Raw genomic sequence first — 21,358 nt, 5'->3', positions numbered from 1 at the left:
AGTTTATTGCAATTTGCATTAAATAAATACATAGCGTCACATGCTAACATACATATTGTCAGCATCGATGCAAAATGCCTTATTTGACAAATTTGAAATTTTACCGACGAAGCAAAAATTTAGAGGGCCGCTGAAACAGGCGCGGTACGGAACTTGCACGGTTTGTTTGTTTAATTGTCAAAGATTCGACTTATGTAATTTTGTGCCTCAGTATGCTAAACTTACAAATCCGATATGTTTTTTAAGATATTGGCTTCGCATTTTTGTATTTAATAAATATATGGCAAAATCTATTACTTTTATCGTTTTAAAAAAAAAAATAGGTTTAAATCGAATGATAAAATATAAACGAGTAATTTTTAAGCAAAAAACCACACCGACTTTAACTCTCATATAAAAATTTAGGAGTACCGTAAATTTTTTCATGTTGCAATGATCGGATCTAAACCAGATTAGTATGGGACCATCTCTGAGACACAGCCTTTCCGGTGCAAAAAGAAATCGGTTGACGTGGTCCAAAGTTATGCGGTAACATACATACAAAAAAAATACAAATAAAAGAAAAATATTCCTTTTTTGGAAGTCGGTTAAAAATGGAGGTTTTTTTGTACTTGAAATCAGTGATATGTATGTATATGTGTATTGACGCCATACTTTATGTCATTTCACTTAACAATGTCAACCATCCTCACCTGAATATGTTAAAAAGGACTCGTTATGATCCTCGAAGCCTCACCACTTGCATGCTGCTCATAAGGATAATTGTTATGCATATCATATGAACGTCCGGAGGCCATAATGCGTGGTCGATCCTCCTCGATGACACTTTCGATTTCCTCTTTGAATATATCAAATAATGCTTGCAGTACACTTGAGCTGTAGGGGGCGAAAATCACACAAATAAATACGTGTATGTACATATGTATGTATGTATATATATTTAGTCACGACTGACACTCGCAGATGTGAAATTAATATTTATTGTAGAGCATAGCAAATTACCCTCATTTGTCCTTTAATGAAATGTTGTGTGGTCACCATGAAATGCAGTGCGCTCACCACCGACTCCAGATTACTCTCTTCATAGCGTTCAATTTGATAGGTTTTTATATGATGCAGTGGTACCTGAAATGTGATAGGTGATATTAAAAACAAAAATAGGAAAAAAATACTAAATAATGAGGAAATGTAAAAGTTTCAAGTACAGACATATTGAATAAAGTAAATATTAAGTAAAAGTAAATAAAATGAGTATATGTGTACATACATAGGTATGTACATCATGCGTACTTATGTGTATGAACACATACATATGTACATACATATATGTAAAATTTTGAAAAGAAAAGCGACGCGCCCAAAATTCCTTCGACTTATAACTTACTTTTAAATTGTTTTTTTTTTGTTTTTTTTCTGTTTTTTTTCTGTTTTTTTTTTAGTGCAAACATATTCTCACACATATAATCTCATCATACTTGCACGCGTATTATTTAAACAAATCTGAAAAAAACAAACTTGCTAATGTCTATTCATAAAATGTATTCATCAATTTCCTCGGCTGTCATGTGTGGCTCTATTGTGCGAAGGCGGTATGAAAAATGTATGGAAGATGAAAGAGGTTAAAGTACATCTGTATGTAAACCAAACGCATACATACATATGTACATATGTACGTAAACAAAAAACGGAACGAAATATTTGTAAAAACAGCGTTTCGATTTAGTTATGCATTCGAGAGCATTCACAGCTGAGTGATTAAGTGGAACAGGCACTTATTTATGCAAGTTTCATACTAAACTAGGCACATACAAATACATTTGAAATGAATGCTGTATTTTTGAAAGCTTTCACCTTTATTGAGCTCTACTATTGTACTTATGGATTCTCTATCGGACCTTCTTTTTCGTTGTGGTTTATTTGTAAATTTTTATTTATGAAATATATTTTGCAGTAGCTTTTCTGTTAAGATGACTGTGATTTGAATTGTTTGGAGGTTGTAGGTTATTGTGTGGCTATGTTTGCAGTAATTTTAAGTACATATACAGATGTTTATAAATTGCTGTCTCAGAAGATGTAAAGGAACGGGAAACATTAAGCAGCTTTAGAATAACAATAACGGTTTGAATAAATTACAAGTATGAAATAATAAAAAATTGTTAAAATTCTTTATTTCTACAGCTAACTTAATAAATTCGCAGAAGAATTTATGAATTTAGTTGTGTTATCTCCTTCCGCGAAACAAATATGCAAAGTTTTCATATAAATACAGTGAAACCCGCTTAAGTAACCAACGTTTTTGGACAGCATGAATTTTTTAATGTAATCTGAAGAAAATCCCTCTCTTAAGTACCTCCCCACTTATGTACCCAACCAGCCTTAGTACCTCAATTTTTCATGCCCCATTTACAATTTTACTTATGATTTTCCCCCTTTTAAGTGCTCTTTTAAAATTCCTTAAAATATTTACGTATTTTGAAATGCAGTAGCAGCGCCACACATCTTCGGTAAAAAAAATTCTAAAAAATCAACGGTAACTTTTAGCCACTTGAAACTTGCACATTATTATACTAAAATTGAGTGGGCTATAAAACTGTATAATAATGTTTGGCTGCATAATATAAAATTTTTAAATATAAGGTTTCTACGGTTACAAGCGTCGAAAGTTGTGCATTTTTGTTGACGCTTACAAGCGGGAAATACTGTATTTCAAAAAATAACATAACATTTTTTCTAACACTTTTGTTTGAAATTTATTACANATTGTAGTAGCTTTTCTGTTAAGATGACTTTGATTTGAATTGTTTGGAGGTTGTAGGTTATTGTGTGGCTATGTTTGCAGTAATTTTAAGTACATATACAGAAGTTTATAAATTGCTGTCTCTAAAGATGTAAAGGAACGGAAACATTAAGCAGCTTTAGAATACCAATAAAGGTTTGAATAAATTACAAGTATGAAATAATAAAAAATTGTTAAAATTCTTTATTTCTACAACTAACTTAATAAATCCGCAGAAGAATTTATGAATTTAGTTGTGTTACCTCCTTCCGCGAAACAAATATGCAAAGTTTTCATATATATACAGTGAAACCCGCTTAAGTAACCAACGTTTTTGGACACCATGAATTTTTTAATGTAATCTGAAAAAAATCCCTCTCTTAAGTACCTCCCCACTTATGTACCCAACCCGCCTTAGTACCTCAATTTTTCATGCCCCATTTACAATCTTACTTATGATTTTCCCCTTTTAAGTGCTCTTTTAAAATTCCTTAAAATATTTACGTATTTTGAAATGCAGTAGCAGCGTCACACATCTTCGGTAAAAAAATTCTAAAAAATCAACGGTAACTTGCACATTATTATACTAAAATTGAGTGGGCTATAAAACTGTATAATAATGTTTGGCTGCATAAAATAAAATTTTTAAATATAAGGTTTCTACGATTATAAGCGTCGAAAGTTGTGCATTTTTGTTGACGCTTACAAGCGGGAAATACTGTATTTAAAAAAATAACATAACATTTTTTCTAACACTTTTGTTTGAAATTTATTACATCAAACATCGCTAAAGGCATTTGCTCCGGTTTGTTAGCAAAACCGTCTAAGCGATTTTGACCGAGTTCAACAAAGCACGCAGTTGTTTCTCTTCTGCGTCAACTGACGCCAATTAGAAATACCATGTGAAGTCAAGGCTTTCTCCACTTGTTCTTTCCATCGCATTCACATCCCCTCTTTCCTATTCCTCTGCTAATACCAGCGGGTTCCGAGTTGAATACTTTTAGAGCTGGAGTATCGGAGTCCATTCGAACGACATGGCCAAGCCAGTAAAGCCGCTGCAAACCCTGCATAACTGCATACCCAGCACAACGACTATACCCCATTGCACTCCATACATTGTACAGTTGGATATATGTATCAACAATTTTCATACAATTTCGAATATATGTAAGTATATATATATATATATACATATACATAATGAACATACAGGTGCATATGTTCATACACACATATGCATATGAACTGAGTTTAGTAGCCACATTACAAATGTCAGCAATGTTAACCACAATACCACCCATCCTGGAGATTGTATGCTTTGGGTATACCAAACCAACAACAAAAGGCACAAACGAAATGAAAACAAAGTAGAACCGTAAAATTTAACTCAGATACGCACAATTTCGCACACATGCTATTCAATTCTAAATGGACTAAGGAAAAACGTGAACAAATAATACAATCATCGATTCACAAGGTTTCATGTTTGCTACTCCTCCAAAAACGCTATAACCATAGCCAACACGTCAATTACGAACGATTCATGAATTTTGGAAGCAATTTCCTTTTCAGGCGCCGGTGAGTAAGCTGCTCAGCGCCTCTGCAACTTTACGACCCCGCCAATGAACCCCACTTTGAGTTACGCATTGGTGGTTGGCGGTTGGCGGTTGGCGGTTGGCGGTTGGTGGTTGGTGGTTAGGGTTGTTTATTTCGTCGTAGTGACATCTGAAAAACCGCAATGCCAACCCGCCCGGGATTAATTACCAACAGTTTCATTGCCGTCGTCGCAGCCAACGTAAGTAAGTGTTACGAAAACTGCGTGTGAGTATAACACTTAAATCTTAGCATATATAAATTTTTTAGCAGCATTTGGCAATAAAAATTTTACCATAAATTTTCTATATTCAAAAAATTGTCAGCTTGTTGTTTCCCTCCTGTAAATATCACGTGTGAATGCTCGCCAATTGTTTATGAGCTGTCAGTTTGCGGATGTGCTGGCATGTACCATTGCGGTTCATTGCTTTTTGGCTTCTACAAAAATGCTGCTAAATTTCGCCAACGCTTCACAAACACAAACGCGATGAAAATACCAGCAACTCAACACCAGCAGAAAGACAGATCTCCCGATGAGTTACAATGCCAAGGTCTGTAAGCGTGCTGTGGGCGCTCTGCCAGCGTCAAAAAGTAGCTTGGCTTCAGCAAAACAAAAACATGAGTAATTGTTGAAAAATACCATAAACTGTGACAATTTTGGTAACCGCAGAATTTCGGTGCGCAGCAAAAACAACGTCACCAGTACGAACAGAGTGTCAGGCATGAGCACCTCCACAGGACATTTGCCACAAAGAGCGCCCGGCACGCACTCCGTTGCCACTAAGCAATAAAACGTCGACAGAAAGCTTTATGAAAAATAGCCTCAAGCATTCAGCATAGCCTGCCATGTGAATTCACATACACACATATTTACGAGCAGACAAACGTAGGTTCGTAGTCAAACTAAAATATGGGCAACAGACTGAAGATCATAGCGGCAATGCAAGTGCGCATTGCAACCGGCACGGACACGAGGAATCAGCTATCAAGTTCAGTTTTTTTTTTACACATCGGCAACCTCAACTTTCATTACACAGTGTCAGAGAAGAATAGGTTTTGCGAAAGTCCAGAGGTCGGGATTTCCAGCGTGCGCTAGTTCACATAGTTATACAAATACGGAGGCTAGCCAGCCTTTCACTATAGATCAGGTGCAGGAGTTCGCTATACATATAGAAGTCTAACTATCGAAGACGGCCATTGACGGCCTTCCAACGACCAGCAAACAATAGGTGCTGGTGAAAATGTTGGAACAAAATGTTTCAATAAAAAAAAATAATATTTGCCACTTTGCGAAGTGGGAAAAAAAATCAAAATAACGCAAGGATCCTAATGGTCAATAACATAGTCTCTTTTCCATCGTCTAGAATTTATATTTAGAAGTAAAAAGTAGCATTAAATACAAGATATTCAATAACTAGCAATTGTGAACACAATTTGGTAATCACATCGCTTTCAAGTAAGTCGCGCTCCACACTCCAGGTTGGATATCGAAAATAATTCATCAGCATAGATTTTCGATGGAATATTTATTCAATTACTTTTGTTAGTCAATTATTTCGACATCAGTAAATTATTGTGATGATTACTTGACAATTAATGTATGTATGCATGAAATTTGTGCGCCGATTGCTACACCAATAAAAGCTTATTAATATCCGCATGTGAACCAATAAAAAGTAGCTCAAAGTAACAGCGTTCAATTACAACTTTCACAATTTCCGTTGTATCCCTTCCTAATTCCTTCCTGTGCAGCTAAATTTGACGTGAACGGCGGATTAATCCATTTTGATACCCCTTGGTTTGTTTGTGTGTGTGCGGGAAAAATATACAAATAACTGTCAACAAAAGCAACACTTAAAAGTCAGAAACAAACGCTAAGCGCAAGCAAGCTGGAAAAACAGTCGAGCCTACCTTCGGGCGCATCAAATCAAATTTGTCAGCCGCCGCCGTTACACTGACTTGACGATTGAGCGATCTGTGTGATTTTTTGTTTATGTTTTTGTGGAAGCTTGCCGAGCGCAATTTTGTGTGATTGCAATGTTGATAATAATGATGTTGATGGCGATGACTATGGGCTTGTTTATGATTTTTATGAGACGATATTCTTTTTTTTTCATAATTTTTGTTTTTGGAATCTGCATTTATATTTGCTTAACGTTTTTCCGTTCACACTAGATGGCGTATGTGTACGAATCTGCGCGTGTGAATGTGAGTGGCCCACTGTGGGTGTTGTTGGCATTATTGCTGCTGTTATTGCCAGTTGACAGTTGTTGATGACATGTTTGTGGCAAATATTTGCGCACATTTTTGCGCAAACAAAGCGAATGCGCAGGATATTTCAAAAACAAAGACACGCTTTATTAATATGGCCTATTTTCTGTATTTGTATCGACAATGTGTTATTGTATGTGTGTGTATGTGTGTGCGTGTGCATGCTGCATTTATGTATGTGTGTGCATGCGACAATTAACAATTGTTTTGTTACTTTATTGCTTGATTTTTTGTACAATATACATTCGCATACATATATTGTAGATGCTATGCGCTACTAACGTATATAATAACCATTTCGAACGGTGAGTGCGTGATGCGTCAACAATCAGTGTCAACTGCAACTGCCAACAGTCAAAAGTTTTCATCAACGTCAACAATCAGCTGAAAGCCGATAAAAAATTGCAGAACAACATTTTTTGTGAAGCAAAATGAAAAGCGGGCTATAACAGCACAATATGCATTGGTATGTATGCATGTATGTGCAGATAGACATTGATAGAGCAAAATGGAAAAACAAAAACACACTCTAAAGATCCGCCCCAGCGCAATGGCAAAATGCTCATATCCGTTGCAAGTTTTTTGATATGCAAAAGTGAGTGAATGATGATGGACAGCAAAGTGCTCGCAGGTGTAGCGTAGCGCTCCTCAAAAGCATTACAATCAAATACACTCGTAAACGCGCAAAAAAGTCTGAAAAATGCTTGAAGCTGACTAAAATGGAATTTTATAGCAAAAATTTGATGCTGACTTATTCGATCATTTCCAAATTTACATAAAAAAAATTTATGTACATATGTACTATATATGTACATACATATATGTATATGTAAGTTGTACGTATGTATACATATATGTATGTACAAATGCCTTTGTGTGTATTTAGAGTTCTCTTATATAATTTTGTAAGTGAATTGGTTGGAGATGTTTAAGTTTTAATCTTAAACAATCAAACTAAATCTAGTAAATAAAAGTAGGCCACATATGTAAACAGAGAAGTGGTCCCTTTACCTCTAAATTTCTATCTCCATTTTCCACAAATTGTATATATTAACTAATTATGCTTAAGTGTGGCATAATTTTATTTTTTGAAGATTTCTGAAGGAAAATATTTTTATTCCATGCTTTCAAAAATTACTTATATCTTATTTTTGGTTTTAGCGGGCCATTGTCGAATTCCAGCTATTCTTCCCGGAAGGAAATAAGGCAACAGAAAATACAAACACTCTCACGTTTTCACTCACTTACTAGCGAAATACAATATTTTTACAATCAAACGCTATTCACAGCTGGTCAAACAACCCCACCTTATTTGAATTCGCATTTAAAAATATTATCGATTTCCAAATTATTGTCGAAATATTGAAATTTCAAGCATTTCTGAAATTTACCGTTATATGAAAAGCGGCCGTATTTTAGTCCGATTTCAACAATTTTCAACGGTTTGCTTTTATGTGGCAAGCACAATAACCGTACCGAGTTTGGTACAAATTGGTAAGAACGGTTACCGAGATACATATATGTGATCATAAGTGGGCGGTGCCACGCCCATTTGCCAAAATTTTATCACAAATATATTTTTTGTTAAGAGTTGTTGCAACCACAATTTTGAAAAAATTAGCTTTAATATATACTGATTTATCGAGAGATTTCGTATTTTTCTAAATTACCGTTATATGGGATGAGGGCGTGGTTATTGTCCGATTTTAAAAATTTTCGGCGATTTGGTATGCTGTACCAGGACCAACAACTGTGCCAAGTTTGGAAGAAATTGGTGCAGCGGTTACCAAGATATACACATGTAACCATAAGTGGGCGTGGCTACGCCCATTTTCCAAAAATTTATAATATTCTTATTTTTCGTCTAAAAATTATTGTAAATATCAATTTTGAGTGAATAATCTTCAGTAGTTACTAAAATATCGCAGTTTTCGTATTTCTGGAAATTACCGTTATATGGGAAGTGGGCGTGGGTACTGTCCGATTTCGCCCATTTTCAATACCAACCTACCTTGGATTAACAGAAACCTACATACCAAATCTCGTTGAGATATCTAAATGTTTACTGGAGTTATCGTGTACACGGACGGACGGACAGACGGATAGACGGACGGACAGACAGCCACGCTTAATCGATTTCTCTTTCCATTCTGATCATTTATGTATGTATACATTTGTCTATATCTATCTCGATTCGTTTTACCTGTTACAAACAACCGTTATGTGAACAAAGTTATAATACCCTTGTGCACAAGTGCGCTAGGGTATAAAAATAGATCCTATTAAATTTGGTAGCAGTAAATACTTAAAAGTTGCGGAATGGGTGAAATTGTAAGAGCTTATAAAAATTTTATACAAATATGTGTTTGAACTTTTTGCGATTTTTATGTTTTGAAAAAGAATAGTTAAAAAAAAGGTCACGATCGGCCCATTTTTCGAAATGGAGAATTTTTTTTCCAAAAAGGGATATCTCAAAAGCCTCTGGGGGAAAAAAATTACAAAAAACAGGCACCATCTCTGGGTAATGAAACATAAAAATTATGAAAAAATCACAGATGGAAAATTGTGGAATTTGAAAAGTAAAAAAAAAATGTTTATTGTATTTAGTAATTAAATTTAAAAATTTGAGGGTTGATGTTAATGTGAATGTGATGTTGCTGCCTTTTCGAGTTCCAGTCTGCTTTGTAAAAGTTCGGAAACTAAACATGTGCCACTAAATAACTGTTCGCTCGGAATGCCTGCTGGCGGAGTCGACAAACATCTCCATGCGAAACTTGACAATATTTTAAACCCGTTTCGATTAACGCCCCAATTATAACTATTATTGTTTTTTTATACGGTACAAGAGTAATACTTTTTCGGGAATGGCATCGAGGCTGCTAATGTCGGATGTATCCTTGTGTCTTTCATCTTTACTTAAATACAGTGACTCAAACAAGTGAGCACGTGTTGTTTTTTTTTTAAATATTTCTAATGGTTTTTTATTTAAATTTTAGATATTTTTCTATAAAAAATACTGTTCAAGCTTTAACAAAAGCCATATAAATCACAGTTTCAAACTTTATACAAAGTTTAGGAAAATTCAACACATTTTCATCAAAATTTAAACTTTTTAACATGCATCTTTAGAACATTTTTGGGTATGCAGTCTCATAGCTCATACAATTTTAGTTAAAGTTTCAACCGTCTAAAACTCTTATTTTTTTATTATTTTATTTTTTTTTTTTTGGTGACGACTTTTACGATTTTAGTTATACAACGACGAAAATTTATGAAAAATAGCGTTGATTATTTAACAATATGCTGCTAACAGTCTTTCGCATTAAGTAAAAAAAAAATATTTCTTATATGTTTGTATTCCCAAAAATATGATTTACGATTTTGATGATTTCGATAACAAAGGCTGAACTTTTGAATAAAAGGGAATAAACATGGAAATCATATATACGTATAGAGTATAAAACAGAGTTGTGCCTGTAAAACGTTTACGTTATTTACAGTTATTATCTGCTTAGATTGCTAGTTTGATGTAAATACTGTAAATGATTGTAAACACTTTGAAGTTTCTGTAAGTAATTGCCTTCGTAAGCAAAAACTGCACACGATTTTAGCACGGAACTGAATTTGCTACTTTTTTAACTCCGAATTGTTTATTTTAATTTTGCGGTATAGAGTAACTGATTTTTTTAACTTCTAAAATAAGGTTTATTGCGAAACTCTGAATGTACATAAGAACAATTTGAATCAATCTGGACTTTTTTACTCTATAATTTGTCTGCTGTCGAACAGCTCAGCTACATATCGTCACGTCTGCGTTGCCATGTTCAAAACCTTTTTTTTACTACGAAAACGACAAAAAGATTTATGTAAATTTATTCCATATTTTTGGGCCTGAAAGTTCAAATATCTTTTTGGAGAGTGCCGGCAGAATTCATGTTAAGCACGTGATGACTGTATGTAAAAGAACAAGACAACAAGTAGAAAATCAGTAGTTGTATGGGAAATTATGCAATTTACAAATGCATACAATTATTTACAATATTTTACAACTATTTGCTATTTACATAAGTGTAAACAATGTGAAAATTATTGTAAACGCACCACCCTTAGACATATAAATATATGCATGAATTTGATATACCCCTATATATGTACGTAGATATGTATGTATATACAATGAGATGTATTTAAATGCACCCAGCCATGCTACTAAGCCAAAGAGCAACCTCACGGAAAACGCAAAAATATGCCCAGAAAACAAGCGCTCTTTTGGCCCACATCCCATCAAGCATGCCAAGCCGTAAATGCCAGTAATAAATGAAATTGTTCGTTCTGCGGGCATCTGCTCGTCCATCTTTCTGAGTTACATATGTATGTATGTATGTATGTATGTATGTACAGATGTACATAGTATGTGCAATGGCACCTGTTCCCCCTAACGCATCCAAATGTGGCAGCTCTCCACTTACAGGTATTTGTCTGCCGCGTTCCCCCCATGCGGCCAATGTGGTTACTGCGATTTTTTTTTTAGCGACCAACCAAATTTTCACAGCTTTTATTTTCTACACTTTTTCTTGTCCGTTCACAAAAGTTTTTTACCTTCAACATGCCAACAAAACATTTAGTGCGATTTTTCATGTTGGCATTGCGGTGCTTAGTCATATTTTTGGATTTTCCCACGCGTGTATTTTTTTCCGCCGCATATATGTACAGCGCCGGCACGTAAAAGTTTGTGTGTGCTGGTCGCTTTTTTTTTGCATATGAATCCACGGCGGCTACGTGTTGTGCGAAATGGTCGTTTTGAATGAGAATTGTGAAATATTTTTTGCGTTGTAAATATTTTGTTCTAGGATCAGTACCTAATGGCAATGATTTGGTTATTGTTGGCCATGAGGCATAGTTTTTTTTAAAGCATTTTTGGAATTATTATGCAATGCTTTATTTAATTGGACTGAGGGTGCCTATTTGAAATTTTTTTTGCTATTTAAGCTTTAGAAAATAATAAAATGCTCAGTACATACAACACAAGTTTCATGTTAGCTTCAGTAAAAGGAAGTCGGGAAAGAAGTTATATTATTACCCTCGTTTTTAAGTTTTATTCAGATTTATAGACACATAATCTAAGCTGTAAAATAGCCAGGGACCGCAAGTAATTATTATTTTTTTAAATTCCAAATCAAAAAAAAACTATACAAATAATTTTCTGAGTTTTATTTATTGCTTATAAAAATCTAAATTTTTTGCGTTTCAGTTTTTTTTTTTAAGAAATAAAAGTGCAAAACAAAACTTAATTTTTAAGCTTAATTTTTTACTACATATGTACACATATGCACATCATTTTGTGGATCTGCAACCAACTAACTAAGGTCCATACCAAGGATGAGCGTTTTCGAGGGAATTATTATTCAAATAAAAAATACAATTTTATTCATAATATTTCAATGTTTGAATGGAAAATAAATTTTTATTCTTCATTCAGTAATTCCAAATGACGAATAAATTTCCATTCATCTCAAGCTAAGTTAGATTTATATTCAATTAATTTGAGTAAATTACAATGAAATACATACTTAACACTTCTGCCAATATTTTAAGATTTAAGGAGTTTCGTAACTGAAAAACGGCTCTCAAGTCTCTAAGTTCTCCATTACACTTACCACAACATTTGTTGTTTCACATTCTCTTTTCAGTTAGCTCTAATTATTGACCCTAATTGGACACAAATTCCACTTGGCGAGCTAACGAAAGCAAAATCAATGCCTACTCGAAATTTTATTTTTAAAAGTTGAGAACTTCGATGCCAACTTTTATGCGGCAAGCAATCAATTTTTAAATTGGCACCTATTTACCGCTGAGCTTCCTCTCGCCACACTTTTTGCTCTAAGCCCCATTAAAAGAAAACACTTTTCGCTAATGCATAAGAATTGAAAATTTGCAAGGCACCAAAAGAAAATTGAAAAAAAAACGAACAAAAAATCACACGAAATTCTGGCCAAAAGGGAAACATAAAAAATTAAGCACCCATGACGGCCAGTAAAGAATTTAAAGTATTGTAAAACAGCATTGTTAGGGTAGCAAAATAAGCGCCGCAACTTACCACAATACCATTAATAGTCCATGTCAAATTAGCAGCCGGCTTGGAGTATTTAATTGAGCAATTGCCATCAACCAAATCGCCGATACGATAACGTGGCTGGATGCCCGTAACTATGGCCTGCTCCTCTGGCAACTCTGTGTTTAAGCGGCGCAGCAGGGCAAGGAATAGAACAAGAAGAGAAAAAAATATTAGACACCAGTGAAAAATGGCAAATGCGAAACTGAAATTGTACAAAAAGATATTTGATCAAAAATTGCGCTACTCTCGTTGGCTATTGAATTGGAAAGGCACGGCATAGCAGCGGCAAGAAAGGAGTGAGTGAGGGGTTTAAAATCACGCGTACTTTCTAATTAACGGCACTTGAGTGCAAAAGCAAGCAATGAAGGCAGCGCATTTTTTTGGCATTTTTTGGCATTTGAACAGATTGGCGTTTTTCTTTTTTCGCAGCTGAAGTGCTGTTGCAGTCGCGTGGCGCTAAGTTGCCTCACTCCTCCACACGCTGCTCAACTAAGTCATTGCCTGCTGTACTTAACAGTTATAAATATTTGCATACATATATGTATGCATGTGTGTATGAAAATGTGTTGTGTACTTACCCACAACTTCCAGTTCACCCGAGACCATGGCGGTCTGGAAGGTTGGCGCCTCCACGGAAATCTCGCACGTAAACTTTCCGGATATGTTGAGTGGCACGGCCAGCAGCACGACATGGCTCTGATTGGAGAGATTGCGCTGTCGCAACCCGAAATAAATGCATGTGGAAGAGGAATGAAAAAATTGCGATAAGTTAATTATAATTGAAAACTTTTTGCTAAAAATGTAAAAAAATGATAGCGGAAATTTTGTTAAATGCATTTTGAATATTTCATTATGGTCGATGCATTTCACTAATTGAGCTTTTGTAGATTTTCATATGCGTGTATGCAGGTGCGCTTGTGTATACTATAGTGCTTATTTGCCTTAGATGGTTTGTGTGTGTGCGGGTATTTAAATTGAACGCGGATAGATATGTATGTATGTGAGTGTGTACCAAAATTTAATTATCCCATACTTATTGAGAGTACGCGGATGGGGACAGGAAATATGGAATTTAGCTAAATACGCTTTGGGAATGTAAATCAATTTATTATATATTTTTATACAAAAAATGCACAAAAGCAATTCCGGTTGAATTTGCCCATAACGAGTTGGTACATAACCTGAAATCGATTAAGCCATGTCTGCCTGTCAGTCCGTAGGCACGATAACTCTATTAAAATATGAGATATCTCAACCCTATATATATGGGTTGTTGTCCGTTATCCAATTTTTGGTTAGTATTGAAAATGAGCGAAATCAGGCAATAACTATGGCCGGCTCCCTATGTTTCAAAAGCTAGATCCAAACTGTTAAAATTTGGAATGTGAAATAGAATTTTAACATAAAAATACCATTATGAAATGTTTAAAAAATGGGCGCGGCACCGCCCACCTGAGATCAGTCGCCGCTTAGTCCTTAAAAATCAAGTGAACTTTTTTCAGTCTCACTGCCTCAATTGGTAATAGCACGGCCACAGATATCAGCCGTGTCGCACAGGGTGCAAAGTATCTGTACCTGTACAGAGACACAAAAAATTTAAATTATTATTTTTTCATCTAATACCCAAAATCGTTACTACCACAGTCGAAGATATCATATATACACACATTTTTGTCCCGATCGGAGTCGGTTAAGGCCTGTCGCAAAGGCCAGATGCCTCTATGGACTCAAACAATTTAAAATAAATTTTTTTTTCATTTAATACCCAAAATCGATACTATTAAAGTCAAGGAATTTTGGTCCAATTGAGACCAAAATTGATATGTGATATCTGCGACTATAGTAGTAACATGGACGTAGGGGCTGAGGCTTAGGAAATCTGATGCAAAAATTTGCTTCCTTTTTTTTAAAGGACCACCCTAGTGTAAATTTATTATGATAACTGCTTTATCAATTTCCAAATGCTTGGTCCAATTTTCAATCAATTTCTATGTAATTTTCTGTAGTTAAGTTTAACTAACGATGTAACTATACTAATTGACAAGTTAATGGCCTTAAGTCTGTTTGAAATCGGGAAAGTACAGTAAGGAGAAAACGATACCTAATACGTTCGCAGGGCATATAAAGTCCGGTTTCGCTCGAACTTATACTTCTTTACTTGTTTTATTTTCATTTCAAATGTGTGTGTCGCAGCCAATTAGACGTTAATGCATCACGGCAGTCCTGGTTGGCCATTGATGCATAAGTACATAAAAACATACATATGTATGTCTGTTGATGTATGTAAATGTATGCACATAATGTGTACTTACTTGCACATGACCATTAATATTTTGCAGTTTCTGCCACATTTAACATCATTTCAGTTAAAGTAGATAATGTTAATTGCAAAAAAATGACAAAACTGTAAATATGCATGCTTGTGTTTAAATGTAAGTCTTCGCCAGTTTTGAAGAGCGAAGTAGTTATTTAAAGCATTAATTTGCATAAATATAATAGTATACAAGTAATTATCATATGAAGATTACCATTTACTGTAGACTTGCAACAATGCTAATGTACATACACATATTCCTAGAATAAATATACAAATTAACATACGAGTACAACTGTACATTGCACGGTGTATTGATTTTTGATGTCATCTGACATAGCATTGCATTTCTTGTATATTTATGCAGCAATTCAGACTCACCCTAGGTTAGCCCTCAGATAGTCCCTATTGTTACCAGCACTAGTCCCTCAGGGGAATTCCCCTGCCATTTTTTGCATTGGCGTGTCATTGGAAAAGACCGGTCCAATCAACACTGACCGTAAGAAAGTCCTGCACTAGTCCAACTTTGGAGATTTTTTTCGTTGGAGTAAGCTTGCGTTCTGCACTTCACAGATGCTTTTGCATATTTCGGAAACATAAGAAAAGCTTCTGACGGCATTTGAACCCGGACCCTCCTGAAAGCTAACAAATAGTGGCAAGCATCTTTGCGCACCGAGCTACAGCCACGCATGTAAATGTATATCCAAATGTTCACTTTGAATCAAGGCCAGACCAAGTGATTGGGACATTGACAGGGTGGTGTTCTTTAATTTTTTTTTATTGAATTGCAAGACAACACCACCCTCTCACTGCCAAACTGCACCTTTCGTCTATCACTAGACCGATTCCTTGGGGACTGGTCGAAAACTGACATTTTCGATGCAAGCAAATGTCCAATTCTGACCAGTCAAATTTTAGCCAGTGAAGAACTGGTCCTTTACAGAAAAATTGGCCGCCTTATTGCTGCAGGGTATGTACATAATGTAATTAAATGAGAGTAGTCGATTCGACCGCACCATGGCACACATCCCAGTGGGAAAAGTAGTAATGCATTACGTGCGTGATAAATAAATTAATTCTTTTATTATTAGTTTTAGATTCTATTACTGATTAATATGTAATCAGCTTTCTTATAACATCGCTGTGGGTAAAAAACGCATTTTCGAATGTGATTATTTTTTCGATTACCAACATTACATTTTCCCACTGGGATGTATTGTGTAGATATAAATGTATGCATGTAAAAAACTTAAATTGCATAACCGCACTGTTCGCGATGTATATTTTTGTCGTTTTTATTGCATTTGTGCCGATGCCACCATTGAATCGTATACTTAATGACGCTTTCATAGGCTATAATGCAATTAATACATTCGTTGATCAACAATTGTTGCACCACTCCGAACTACATACATATGTACGAGGCGACTAACAAAAGTTCGGTAATTTGTTTGGAAAAAAATACAAAAGTATTTTAATTTGTTATTTTCAATCATTGCTATTTTTCATCTTTTTTAAATAAACACCAATAATTTCAATACATTTCTTTAATCTGTAGATCCACTGCTCAAAATGTCCTAAAAATCACGTTTTCGTAGCTTTTTATGTTATATGTTAACTATATCTGCATTGCTACCAAATACTTTTCTACTATATGGTACCGGGCGAATTCATTCGATGCCACAAAGTGAAATAAAGTTATAAGTGTCTTTGCAGCGGTGTGAGCTGAGGCATTATCGTGGTTTAAAAAGTATCAGCGCAGTTGTTTCTACCATTTGTCACTTACTGTACCATTATCTAGAGTAATAGCCGCTAAAAGTTTTGCTCTAATGAAGTAAGCCGAGATCATCATTTCTGTTTCTGTTATTTGTTGCCATGATTTGAGAAGTGGACTTGCTCTGCAATATTCGCGATACAGCCATCGCATTCAAGCCTAATTCACTAGCTATGATTTCTTGTATAATTCGTGAATTTTAGTCAATTTTTCCCTTTATCAGCTTTTGGCCGCCGTTCTGGATGCTCATACCGCAGCGAAGAATAGCCAGCCTGGAATCTATGAAGCCATTTACAAATGGTCTGAAGAAATGGTGCGATGATTGCATATGCAGTTTGGAGTTGATTGAAAATTTCCAAAGGTCTAAGCTGTCGTCAGGAACTTTAAGTTTTATCGTCTCCTTTGTTACTAATTGCTTTGAGATTTAGAATGAAAGTACTACTCCAACAAATGTACCATTTTAGATTTTTTAAAACCATTTAAAATTTTAACAATTTACCGAACTTTTGTTAGTACCCTCGTATGTACATATGTATGTTTGTATGTTTCGGAACGCTTTCTCGGACACATTTGCAACTTAAGCTAACTGATTGTCAATTATGTATATAAATAAATACCCTGCAAACCATTTTTTCAGAGTATTCTGAATTGTAGAAAAATGTTAAAGAATTCGTAAAGATCGCATCCAATTTTTTGCGGAATTTTCTTAAATTAAATACGCTGTGCACACTCCGATTCTTTTACGAAATTTCGGAAGAAAATCGGTAAAGCAATGAAAATAACGCTGGTATATGAAGAATTTCTTGCAGAATTTGTTCAGAATTTCTTTTTTCTTCTTTTCTTTATTTTTCGTACAGAAATTTCTTTACTAGTTCGTGTCAACCACTTCATACAATTTCCTTTAAAGATTTGTAAAAAAATCGTTACAGAAATGAAATACTCCTATAGATTTCATTAAGAGTTCGGGAACTTTGGTTTACAGGGTATATTGCACAAATGTGATCTTTAAAGCATTGGCTACCCATAATAAGATAGTTTAACTCATTATTTAATTATTACGTATACAGCGAACAGTGAACAGATGACATCGCGATATAATGGCGTAATCGCTATATAATAGATGTCTCCGTTGTTGGTTCAAGTTTGAAATATACTTAGGGGATTCCGCAAGGCGTGATAAGCGTCGCAAAATCGTAAACTTAAATTTTTTGTATGTAAAATAACGGTTAAAATGGCTGTAGGAGGAGGTAATTATGTGTTTTCTATCAGTTTAACCCTTTCATTGCAATCGTCCAATATAATGGACAAACTTCTTTTGTACTTAAAGCTCTGTTTTTCTTAATTTGTTTTTAAAATAACAGTTGTTTTGTGAAAAGTAAGTTATTCTCATTTGCCGTGTTTCTTTTACTGTATTTTCGGGCTGCAGGTGACCGTGTTTTTTCACAAAAGTAAAAAGTGTCACAAAAGGCGATATTGAATGGTGTAATATATAGGAAAAAATTATATATTTTTCGGTGGAATTGAGATCCGAAAAGAATGTTAAACGTTATTCTCAGTTTTGAAATACATTTCGCTAAAGAAAAAAAGAAAGATTACCACTGTCCAATATAATGGACGATGAATAACGGTAAAACTAGGGGTTTTATAAAACTTTTCATTGTATTTTTAAAATCAATGACCCGTAATTTTTCGGGAAACCAATTTTCAGATTTTTAGCTTCAGTGGCTGATTTTCTGTACTGACAGGGATAAAAACGTTTCGGTGTAGTAAAAATCCTCTTAAAGCATTTTAATCGTTGTTTTACATAAACTAAATTTTTGCTTATGATTTTACGACGCTTAGCACGTCTTGTGAATCCACTAATTATGTGTAGGAGCGCAATGATATTCTTGAGTCGTCTATAATGAAGCAGAAAATGTAAAATTCAACGAGGCTATTCAATGAGGGCTCTTAAAATCTCTTTCAGGGGACTAAAATCAACATTTAAAAATATATCGTCACTAGAATATCATTTCAATCGTTTCGAGTGCTTCTGAAATTCAGAACAAAATGTGGTATATAAACAAAAAAAAATATTCAATACTCATTTAAACAAAATGGGCAATTAACAATTTGAGCCCACATTGGAATGGACATCGTTATTCAATAGTGACGGTATCTCATTATCATTCTGCACAAACTAATTTTGAAATTCTGATAATTTTTGATGCCTTCTTTATTCACTTTTTATCAATTTTCTTTCAATAATTTTCCACCATAGGTATGACATCGTCCAATTGTGAACAGTTTTGTAGGTTGTGGTCCTTTTGAACAATATATACCCCGTGACTGACACGCCATAGGGGCTGTAATGGCACAATGCTAAATCGGGACAGAACAGAACTGAGCCTTTATGTTGCTTTATGAACGACAGAAAACGATATTGCAAACACTCCTTCATACAAATTTCTTGATTTATGGAGCCCGTTGTCATGATTTTTTGTTTCATGCCACACTGGCAGATGGCTTGCCACACCAAGTATTTATTATGGCAAAAAAATAATAAAAAACAAGGAACTTGACCAGTTTTTTAGCTTGAAGGCATCTTGGACTCCATTTGTCTTCGTTGCATTATAAAACTCATCGCCCCGAATCTGGTGAAAGGCTGTTTGGAGGTATGCTTCCTCGTTCACACATACTTTTTCATGCTTTTTGACTAAAATTTTCTCCAAAAGCTCACACTTCGCCGCACACATTTTGAAGAGTACGCAGAAGTTACAAATAGATACGCGAAATTAACAACGACATACATACCCTATGAATGTGTATACATACATTTTATTTACAGTTAGTTTTACGCAAGTGATGAGTAAACACAATTGACTCGTTTTTTCGTGTACATTCTTTATGATTCCGTTGAATTTTTTTTAAATATTTTGGTGCAAACATTTTTGTCTTCACTTTATTTTTTTTTAATTCTTAAAAAAAACTATTTTTATTCATAAAAAACTAAATTTTTGGAGGTATTTTCAAATTGCGCCAGCTCCACGTAATCATATTTTCCGAAATATTTTGTGCAAATCTTAAAAAATAATAGATTTTACAATGTTAATGGAAAAACAATACCATTTTTTTTTTATTAGTGATGCACTCTAATGTACACAAGCACGTGCAAATCACCACGATTGATTCTATTGATTTTGGCTTGTAGTACATATACAGTGTCATTATAAAGCTAAAAATTCGTATTTATTTACAACAACAATGCTGTTTACATACCTCTATATTCAGTCCGGCGGCCACGGGGAAAACTTTCATTGCCGGATTTTCCTTTGGTGTATAGCGATAAAATTCTCGACGTCCTTTATACCATTTTACCGAATATAAAGTATCATTTTCCATATCGTAATTGCATATGAGCAATGCATTGCTGCCACGTTTCACCGCTTGTGGTATTGTAACCGAAACATCCTTGAGTCCAGCAATGAAATCTGAAAAAAAGGAAGGTAGGAAATGTGAAAAATATCTACCACAAAAGTATGAAAACTTGAAACTTGGACGTGTATATGCACATATGTAACCGTGTCAAGCTTTGCATTCTCTTTGATTTTTTTGTTAAGTGAAAACTTTTAACGCTGAGCGTAAAACCTGATACGCCACACCTGCTGGCAAGCTGAATTGCTGGCTGAGTACTACCCTTCCTAAGGGAGCAGACATAAAAAAGCAATGCAAAATAGTTGTAATTTTCTTCACTGTAAATATTTCGAAACTGCAAGGGCAGTTATATCAGACACAGTAGCAGCTTAAAAGCGTAAAATGTAACGAATATGCCGCAGCGCCTGAGCAGTTATCAATTTCTACGTGCAAACGCTGTTCAGTGGGCATTAGCTTCTACTATAACTATTGCCCTGTACCTGCGCTCACATATTTATGCACGAATTTATGGTAACCCCATTTTTCTGCTAGTTTTATTAAAATTTTCGTGCCATATTCCTTTGGCGTATCGCATTGGCTTTGATCAGAAATTACGAGTTGATTGCCATGTCGAAGTTTTGACCAGCCATTGTGGTTTGTAAACCACAGCAAAGATTTTGCAAAAGTGTATTCATATTTGGGGCAAACATTGAAAAGCGGATAACAGGTGTGAAGGGCGAGTCGCTTGAAAGGCTACGTGAAGTGGGGTGACGCCTGAGACATTTTAACGTCAGATATCAAGGAGGGCGAAATATGCACACACTTGCAAAAGTGCATTAAAGTGGATAAAAAAAAAAAAATGATTTGACAAATTTTCAGTGATTTTTGAAATTTCTAAGAGTTTCTTTGATATGAAGGTGAAGCTTTCGCACAAATTTATTAGGGGGCCACGTTTTCTCACACATGGAAGATTCCACATACTCTTTTATAAGTCCGCCAGGCAATTAGGCTGTGGTATTTGACTATTTGTGCAAATTAAGAAGACGAAGTCATGCCTTCCCCAGTTTGTTGAAAAATCCGCAACTCAGTGGAAAATTAATTTTTCTATATTTTTTGCCATGT

The 21,358-nt window shown here is 34.9% G+C and overlaps 1 pseudogene; it reads right to left on the bottom strand.

Annotated features, from left to right (window-relative positions):
- Positions 1-638: 638 nt before the first annotated feature.
- LOC108366295 (uncharacterized) lies at positions 639-20,386 on the bottom strand (annotated as a pseudogene).
- Positions 20,387-21,358: the final 972 nt, after the last annotated feature.

This window comes from Rhagoletis zephyria, unplaced genomic scaffold (assembly GCF_001687245.7).
Source record: "Rhagoletis zephyria isolate East Lansing unplaced genomic scaffold, Rhagoletis_zephyria_1.1 Rzeph_scaffold_02216, whole genome shotgun sequence".
Lineage (NCBI taxonomy): Eukaryota > Metazoa > Arthropoda > Insecta > Diptera > Tephritidae > Rhagoletis > Rhagoletis zephyria.
The sequence above is the reverse complement of the archived record's forward strand: the minus strand, read 5'-3'. Positions and strand labels throughout refer to the sequence as shown.